Below are 10306 nucleotides of genomic sequence, written 5' to 3'. Positions count from 1 at the left end.
AACAAATGAAACAGGTTTTTAACTATGCTGAGCAAGGGTAAGAATCCGACTTTTAAATTAAATTAAATGAAAACTTTGTCTGGGTTTATGGTTGATGAACAAGCTGGAGTGGAAGATTGCTGCTAATCCTCCTCAGAATGTGCGTCAAAAACAAAATTAAACTTAAGTCAGTTTTATTTTATTTAGTGACAGTAAAATGATCATGTAGTGGTTTGTATAAGAAAGAAGAAAACAAATGGATCAAGATCAGCATCGGAATCTTCTTTATTTGGCCACTTTGTGCACACAAACAAGGAATTTCACTCCTGATGGAATGAGATGAAGATTAAGATGAAATAAATAGGTCTGGGGAAATAAAAATGGGGGAAATACAAAAGAAAAATAATAAAATAAATAAATAAATACAAACAAATATTTAGGATTTAACAGTTAGTAAGGTGATAAATGTAAAAAGATAATGCCCACCAGCAAAGGACAGCTTAAAGACATTTAATAATGGCCTTATAATAACGACTCAGTAAACACAAATTCTTTTTTTTTCTTTTTTTTGCCTGTCCCGTTTGGCTCTTTTGCATCAGAATTGTTGTTTAAAGGCAAAGAAAGATGCCCAACGGATTTACTTTACCAAACTGACCATCCCAGCCTTGCCATAATGGTCCATTTGATTCACCTTTTATTGTTTATTTTATTTTCACTTGCTGAATACGGGACAGACTTGACTGGGGGAAAGAAGGGGAGAAAGAAAGAGGGAAAGAGAAACAGCTGAGAAGAGGGACGGGGGAGAAGGGCAAAAGACAAAAACCAACAGAATGGGCAGAAAAAAAAATGCATATATCAATCACCTGGATCACCTGCTGAGAAAGAAAAAAGAAAACAAGCAGAAGAAAACAAGAGTAATAGAATAAACAACATCACAATGATATATGGGAATATGACAGTAAATACTAAATGTTAAACATTATTGTGCAGCACATAAGATCAACAGAACACAGTGTGCTTTGAGGTAGGAGCCAAAAAGGGTGTAGTTTGTGGGTGTGATCACCCGTGTGTACACCTGTGAGCATGGACGCGCTTGTTTCTTAAAAGGTTCCTTCATGTAATGATCTGCTAGAGGGTGTGGGGGGGCCACAGCCCCGTCCTCCAGGGCATGAAGCAGGTATGGAGGAGATCAAAACTCCAGACATCCAGAGGCCCCCAGAACACAAGAGACCAAGGAAGACCAACAGAGGGGCAGCCGCGCCACTGTCCCAGAAAGAGCTGAGGAGAGTCCCAGATGAGGGGTCACTCAGCAGCCGCGGAGCAGAAGCCAGGGGGGGTTGCAGTGACGCGCCCGTGAGCTCCGCCGGCAGCCAGCTGCGCCTGAGTGACCGAGCCCCAGGCCGAGAGGCCGGGGGCACCCCACCTCCGAAGTGGCCCGAGCGAGCCCCAGGCTCCAGGCCCCGATAAGCGGCCGCCAAGGAGTGAGCCGGTGTGTACCTGGACGCCCATCCCCGGACACAAAGAACCACCAATCCACCGATGTCTGAGGGAGTCCGCCACTGGCAGGGGAAGTGGTGGTGGGGGGAGATAGGCCTCCAAACCTTGGAGGGCCTGAGATGTCCCCAGAGAGGTGGCGTCTGATACCCAACCTGACATATAGACACAGACATACAGGCACACACATATACAAACATCCATTCCCACCCTCATGCTCTCATATGCACTTACTCCACACTCAACCAACGTGGAGACAGACATAAAGAGACGCTGTACACACGATCACACTCCCCAAGCGTACTCTACGAACCGGGTCTAGGTACCCTTGCCCCTGGAGGGGGGAACTGCACCCAGACCCAGGTGGTGTTACCCTTTTCCCTGCGGTGGGGGGAGGCAGACCGCCCCGACTCCGCAGCAGCAGGGAGGCCCCACACTCCAGACCGCAGTCGGACGGCCAACTCCTCCTCCTAGCCCCCCCGCTCCAGCAGGTCGCAGAGAATGGGGGTGAGAGAAGACTCCAAACCTCCCTCCACCCGCTCATTGTAGTGTTGATGCATATGTGTTCTAAGGTGCATTTAAAACCCAGGAGGGCTTGGAGCTACCTAAACACAAATTCAATAACCAGTCTAAATTTTCCCTGCTGGCAACAGAAGTGATCAAATGTTTCTTTTAAACATTGTGGCACGATTGTGGCCAGAGGTGGGAAGTAACAAAATACAAATACTCCATTACAGCTGAATTTTCAGGTATTTGTACTTTATTTTCAAATTGTACATTTAAACGTTAGTTCAATGATATCATTGTATGTTGTGGCCGGTGTTTTCCTCCATGCTGTTGAGTAGGTTTGAGAGTCAGAGATGACAACAGGCTTAATAAACTGATCCGTAAGGCCAGTAATGTTGTGGGGATGGAGCTGCACCCTCTTAAGGTGGTGTGGGAGAGGCGGATGTTGTCCAAGATGAGGACGATGTTGGACAATACCTCCCACCCACTCCATGACATGCTCACCAGTCACAGTTTAGTTTAGTTACTTGCTAAACTTACTGTCTTGGAGCAGCTACTATATTTCCAGCTAGGGAAAAGAGTGAAAGACAACCTCTTTCAGATTTGGCCAAGTGCATCTTGGTCTATGTTTGTGTCACTTTTGTTTTACATTGGCTTTGCGTTTGGTTTGCTGTGTGCCATTAAATCACTGCAAGAACTCCTGTTATCTGGTCTTTAAGTCTGACGTCATTAGCTGTGACTGGGCCCAAAGTCAAACGAACACTGCAGCATCACTGAGAGTTAAAAACTGTCTAAAGTCTTTCATCTTTAATAAAATGATCAGTGTTGCTGCTTTACCAGGTGTAACAATTAAGTTTAACATCCAGGCATCCATGAAAACAGGATTTATTACATTTAACAGAGTTAGAAGTTAGCAGGAAGCTAGCTCACTAGTTTCCATCTAAACATAGATGTTCTGACTGAGAGATTTCTGAAAAATCTAAATGTTCAGCTCTGCTATCACTTTTTCCCATTTGATAAATGTTAACGTGAGGGTTCCCAATGATTTCCATTTAAAAAAAACTGAGCTTTAAAATGAACAGTGGCCAACAGTGATCACTGACTGTTTTTAGGGGCTTGTTGAGATTAAATAGAACAAGATACAAAACATTAAAACATGTTAAAAACACAACAGCCTTATTAAGCGCAGAGTAGTCTGGACCAAGAAGCAGGATTCATACATCATCACCTAACAACCGGATATCCCACCTGCTGTGAATTAGTACAGTACAGCGGAAGTGATGACATCCTTGCATGACATACCTTAGGTTCATTTTCTGCAGGCAGGTTTCTGACAGAGAACAGGCACATTTGCACTATAACCTGCAGCGTTCTATAGATGGATGCATAAAAAAAAGAAAAATTACATGTATGTGCTAACTTTCTAAACACTTTGTTACATTTGTGATAAATGTATTTGAACGTAGATACAACACATTTATGTCGGCCTTGGCTCATTAAAGTTCTTGTCTTTAAATGAACTTTGTGTGTGTTTCAGGTGCTGCACTCTCAAAGACTGAATGTACCAGCATTGCAGCTGTGGGTCATTGTGAGCATCACAGGGAAGGTTGAAGCCGACCACTGCACCTGTATGGCCGGAGTCGTGGAGACCTGCAGCCATGTCCCTGCTCTTCGGTTTAAAGTAGAAGCAACGGTGTTGATCTGTGGCAGGTAAAAAAAGCCGTCCTCAAAACAGAAAAATACCTCCTGCTACTCTGGAGTTGTCAGCGTGTCACCGTTACTGGATAAACTGCTGGTACACAGTAAAGCTGTGGGTTGTGGGAATGAACCATCATTTTTTTTATCTAGGGGTCTAGATTTATCCCTGTAGTGCACTGCCATGTAAATAATGTGCATTTACTGAGTATGTACTGACTGAGTACCACTGTTCAAAAGTTGAATAAAGAAACAAACTAATTTTTGCCTTTTTTTCTTTTAATTAAAACCACTTTAAAGAAAATCACATCAGTTACAGTGTAGAATCCATGTCATATATAGTTTACAAATGACAAAATGTTTACACAAACTCATGACAGCGTTTCCATAAAATCACCCACTACTAACATTACTTTATTTACTGTGTCTTTTGACAAATTACCGCTACATATACAGCACAAGACTTTTAAGAGTATTTAACAAGAGCAAGTTTCCTTTTTTTTTTTTTTTTTTTTTTGATTTTATTGATTAGCATTCAAATTCAAATCTCAGTGAAAACAGTGAAAAACAAACAAACAGTGAAAACAGAACAAAAATCTACCATAAAGAAAGAAAGCATGAGACAAGGCTAATCAAAAGGTATTGGCTGAAGCATTTGCTTATTACGCCAACCCTTTTCACAAAATATCTTTTTGTATGCAGCTCCTGTACACAGGGCTTGAAGAAAATAATAAAACAAAGCAAAAACCAACCAAACAAACAAACAAAAAAAAAAAAACAAAGAAAAAAAAACTTTCCACCTTAGATAAGTAACTACATCAAAGCAAAAGAATCAAGAGGTTGTTTTTTTTTTTTTTTTTGCTCTTTTCATTCTTGATTTATATATTTTTCTAATACTCTATTTTTAAACATGTTTTTAAACAAGGAAAATGAACTACACCTTTTTAAATCACTGTCATAACTATTCCACAGGTTAACTCCTCTAACAGAAACACATCTCTGCTTTATATTTGTCCTTATCTTGTTTTCCTTAAAGAAATCTGTTCCCCTTAAGGCATATTGACTCTCTCTGACTTTAAACAGCTTCTGAGTACTGGGGCAAAGCAAGTTATTTTGTGCTTTATAATTATCTGTGCCATTTTATATTCAACTAAATCATAAAATTTCAGGGTATTCAGATTAATAAACAAAGTGTTAGTTGGTTCTATATAGTTTGATTGGTTTATAATTCTTATAGCTTTTTTTTGTAACTTGAAAATATGAAGAGTGTTCGTTTTATATGCATTACCCCATATCTCCAGACAGTAAGTCATATATGGAAGCAACAGAGTACAATAAAGTGTGTATAATGATTTTTTGTTCAGGACATGCTTTGTTTTATAGAGAATATCGATGGTTTTTGACATTTTTGTTTTCACATGGTTTATATGAGACTTCCAACTCAGCTTATCATCAATTATCACTCCAAGAAATTTATTTTCGTACACTCTTTCAATTTCAATTCCATTAACCCTTATTTTAGATACATTTTTCACTTGTCTAGTGCCAAAAATAGTCAATTTTGTTTTCTTTATATTTAATAACTTATTTACATCAAACCAGTTTTTTAATATATTTAACTCCTTTTCCGCTGTAGTCAGAAGCTGTTCTAGGTTTTTACCTGAGCAGTACAGAGTGGTATCATCAGCAAACAATACACATTTTAACAGTTTGGAAACACTACATATGTCATTTATATATAATATAAATAATTTAGGGCCCAGCACAGAGCCCTGAGGAACACCACAAGTTACCTTCAACTGCTTAGATTTTACATTATTGAATTCGACATATTGATATCTTTCATCCAGGTAACTTTTCATCCACTTGTATGCTATCCCTCTTATGCCATATCTCTCTAGTTTATTCATTAATATAGAATGATCAATTGTATCAAACGCCTTTTTTAAGTCTATAAAAACACCAACAGTATATTCCTTATTATCTATTGCATTAGATATCCCTTCAACAAGTTCCATCACTGCCATTGAAGTGGACCTTTTCACTCTAAAGCCATATTGGTTATCACTTAGGAGATTATGCTTCTCAATATATTTATCAAGTCTATTAACAAATAACTTTTCTAAAATTTTTGAGAACTGTGGGAGTAGTGATATTGGCCTGTAATTGGTAAACTGACATCTCTCTCCGTTTTTATGGATTGGAATAACTTTTGCTATTTTCATTTGTGAGGGAAACACACCAGTTTGAAAGGACAGATTACAAATGTATGCGAAAGGTTGCACTATATATTCTATAATACTTTTAACTAATATCATGTCAATACCAAAACAGTCAGTGGACTTTTTATTTTTAAATGTCTTCACAATGTTAATTATTTCTCTATGAGTTGCAGCACCAATAAACACGGAGGACACATTCTGAGTAATATGTTTATTTAGATCGTTATTATTTCTTGACTCTGGAATTTCTTTTGCTAAATTAAAGCCAACATTTACAAACAAATCATTAAATTCATTTGCAATGTCTTTAGTTTTATCAAGCACAATACCTTTATCTTTTTTAAAATAATCTGGATAATTCTTATTTTTTGAGCCCTTTTTGATTATACTGTTTAATATCCTCCATGTTTCTTGTGTGTTACTTCTACTTTGCTCCAATAATTTGTGGTAATATTCTTTCTTACTTGTTCTTATAATATTTACTAATCTATTTTTATATAACTTGTACTTTATTTCAGCATCTTTTGTCCTCTGTTTTATGAATCTCTTATATAGATTATTTTTCTTTTTACATGCATCTTCTATCCCCTTTGTGATCCATGGCTTTTTCCCTGGTTTTACTACCACACTGGGGCACACGTTCACCAAAACGCAGCAAACCTTCACCATCTTATCCAGGAGGGTCCCCTCTTCACCCCCACATGGAAGAAGTAATCTGATTGGCATGGTGGTTTGTTTGAAGCAGGGATTTTGAAGTGCCCCTTGTGTAGCGCTGGAACTCAGTCACGATGTTTCATCCATTTCATAGGCTGGTTTGCTGCAATAATGCCAAATAATTAGCAACTCTATAAATAGAAGGTAGTTCTGCAAAATCACTCATTAGAATGTTTGTTCTAATTTGCTATGAGCTCAGAGTGCATCGAAAATAAAACTAATAGGCTATAAAGAGTGATATGAACATATTTAGAACTTACCGGAATGAAAATGTCTGGAGCACCGACAGATATTTGAAGATGGAAGAGAACTGCACATCAGCTCGTCTCACAGCTGCTATCCAGGCTAGACCCAGATAGCAAGGAAACATTGAAACAATGTAGAGTCAATATCAGGCTGTGTCATTGAATCAACGTTGAAGTGTGACGTTGACCTAACGTCACTCTTGCACCCTTTTTTAATATTGAAACAACGTCAGGTTTTGATATTGAATCAATGTTGAAACCTGACATTGATTCAACGTTATATTTTCTAATACTGTTGACATTGAAACAATGTCAGATTCTGATATTGAAACACTGTTGAGCTATGTTGTTGATTTTCCACCTCTTTCGCAGTTGCTTTTTATTAAAACAACAGTTAAATCATGACTGGAAATCTACCTTTCTTTATAGGTATTTTAACCAATACTAAACTACTGCATGTTTATCATCCTTAAACCACCTAAACACATAATTGTACTTATTCCTCAAATTGGACACCCTTTATAAAAAACCCCCAAATGTCTCACAATGTATCATGTCAGTATTAATATCCTAAAATAAGAAAGAATTGCATGTGATGCAACAGAGAAAAAAAACTAAACAAAAAAAGGTCAATAGTTGTCATGGTCCTGGGTCGGTGACCCAGCGCTTTTAGTTTGTTATCATTTTCTAGTTTATGATGATTGTTTAAGTTCTGTGTTATATTCGGTCTGCCTCTGAGTCTGCATTTGTATCTGTCTGTCTATGGTGTCACCCCATCTGTTTGTGAATCTGTCTGTTTAGTTCAATGTCTTGTCTGGTTCCATGTGTCTGAGTTTCCTGTTTTATTGTGAAGGTCCGTGTCGTATGCGAGTGTGATCAGTTTACGTTTCCCCTGTCCCGTCAGCTCAGATTCCTCCCTTCCTCCCATTCCTCCATCCCCTGATTACTGCTGTGTGTATTTAAGCCCTGTGTGTTCTCCTGCCTGTTGCCGGTTCGTCTGTGTTCCTCGGTGTCCTGCTCGTCTCTCTGCCTCTCATCCCTTTTTGTATCTTCTCAGGTTTGTCATTTAGCTTTCCCAGTTCAGGTCTTTAGTTTTGTCTTCCCTCTTGCCTGTTTTGCCTTCTCACCACTGTGTAAATAAATCATCACCAGCGTTATCATCTACTGCCTGCGTTTTGGGTCCTTTCTCCCTTCAATACCACACGGCTCGTCTCAGCAGCCGTGACAATAGACATGTTTCGTTTGCTAAATTCTTTATTAAAAGACAGTTTCCTATTTACATTTCTATGTTTCATAAGTTTGTAATTTTTACTCCGGGATGGGGATGGATGATGTGCGTCCTGTGCCACCCATATGATCCAATCAAGGCAAAGCGTCTCACCTATAGACACATTTTAAGAGATGGAATTAGCGTGTCTCATGTCTTAAGTGTAAGTGCTTGTGTGTATAATCAACATGCCGTCGTTAAGTATTTAAATCACATCTGACCGCTATTACACTTTATAGTTGCAAAGTGTACATAATCTTTATATGCTTACCATTGCCTTATTTGCCTCTTGTGATTGAGGAGCTGCCTCTGCATTGTTTAGCTCCTCAATGTTGTGCAAGGGCAAATCCAGAGGCAGTACCCCAGCATCTACCGATTCATTGCAGCATGCTCCGACCTCCTCACGGAGTTCGTTAACTGCTCTGGTCAGGTCTGACAGCATAGTTAACACGAGATGGCGCGGCCACGTCCAGACGCCTTCCTGACCGCTCCGCTCCGACTATCTACTTTTCTTGTTTGTTACCTATTTTTTGCGCTGGTTTTCATCCCAAAATCCTCTAGTCTTATAGTTTACGACAGCGGATCACTTGTAAACATCGGTGCCAAGGTTGCACATCTAATCTTGGACACTTTTAAACCTGACCCTTCCTGGCCGTCAGAGATTCTACGCGGCGCGGAGAACAACAAAGGACGGGCCGCTCATCCGAGGCGCAGAACAAAGAAGCGCCGGGGGAAACGCGCTGGTATTAGGAACAGACTGAGACAGCAGGCGCATCGCGCACCACTGCCCAGTATCCTACTGGCCAATGTACAATCCATGGAGAACAAGCTCGATGACCTAAGAGCAAGGGTCACCTTCCAACGTGACATGAGGGACTGCAACATTCTGTGCTTCACGGAGACATGGCTGACCCCCACCGTGCCGGACCAGGCCGTAACTCCATCGGATTCATTCTTTGTGCTCCGCGCGGACAGAACGGCAGAGTCGAACAAAACCAAAGGTGGAGGAGTGTGTTTCATGGTAAATAGAAAGTGGTGTGATGCCAGGAGCATTTCTACTCTCTCCAGCGGCTGCTCGCCACATCTGGAATTCCTGAGCATTAAGTGCCGCCCTTTCTATCTGCCCTGTGAGTTCACCTCGGTCATCGCCATGGCGGTCTACATCCCACCCCAAGCGGACACAGGTATGGCTTTGTCCGAATTACATGATGTGCTGAGCTCGCTTCAAAACAAGGACCCGGGCGCAGCCCTCATTGTAGCAGGAGACTTTAACAAAGCGAACCTCAGACAAGTCATGCCAAACTTTTACCAGCATGTCTCGTGTCAAGCAGGGCTACAAAGCTGTCTCACACCCGGCTTTTGGGAAGTCTGACCACAACGCCATCTTCCTCATCCCCCAGTATAAACAAAGCATACGGAGGGAAGAAGTAACCATGAGGGAGGTAAAACGGTGGACTGCCCAATCAGAAGCTACGCTACAGGACGCACTCAACGACGTCGACTGGGACATGTTCAGAGCATGCGCAGTCGACATCAACGAGTTTACGGAAGTAGCAGTATGCTTTGTCAATATGCTAGCGGAGGAGATTATCCCCACTGCGAGAGTCACCACATTCCCAAACCAGAAACCGTGGATGGACAGATCGATCTGCACTGCAGTAAACGCCAGGACCGCCTCCTACAACGCGGGTCTCGCCACTGGCGATATGAGCGCCTACAAAGCGGCCTCATATGGCATGCGGCGCGCGGTGAGAGATGCCAAACGCCGGTACCGGGAACGTGTGGAGTCCCGCTTCCACCAGGGCGACACACGGAGTATGTGGCACGGACTACGCACCATTACGGACTACAAAGCCAGGGACACTGCGCTGATCAACGCCGACTCTGCATTCACCAACGAGCTGAATCAGTTCTATGCCCGTTTCGAGGTTAGCCAGGCGGCTAATGCTATCTACCGCCTGACTATCGAGGACAGTGACGTCATCAGCGAGAGCCCGGTGACCAGCATCGCGGAGCATGACGTCCGAGCGGCACTGAGGAGAGTGAACACAAGGAAAGTGGCGGGGCCAGACGGCATCACCGGCTGTCTGCTGCGCTGCTGTGCTGACCAGCTAGCAGGTGTGTTCACTTACATCTTCAACGAGTCCCTGGCGAAGTCTGTGGTCCCCACATGCTTCAAAAGA

Source organism: Aulonocara stuartgranti, assembly GCF_965226115.1.
Source record: "Aulonocara stuartgranti genome assembly, chromosome: 22".
Taxonomy (NCBI): domain Eukaryota; kingdom Metazoa; phylum Chordata; class Actinopteri; order Cichliformes; family Cichlidae; genus Aulonocara; species Aulonocara stuartgranti.
Note: the sequence above shows the minus strand (reverse complement) of the source record.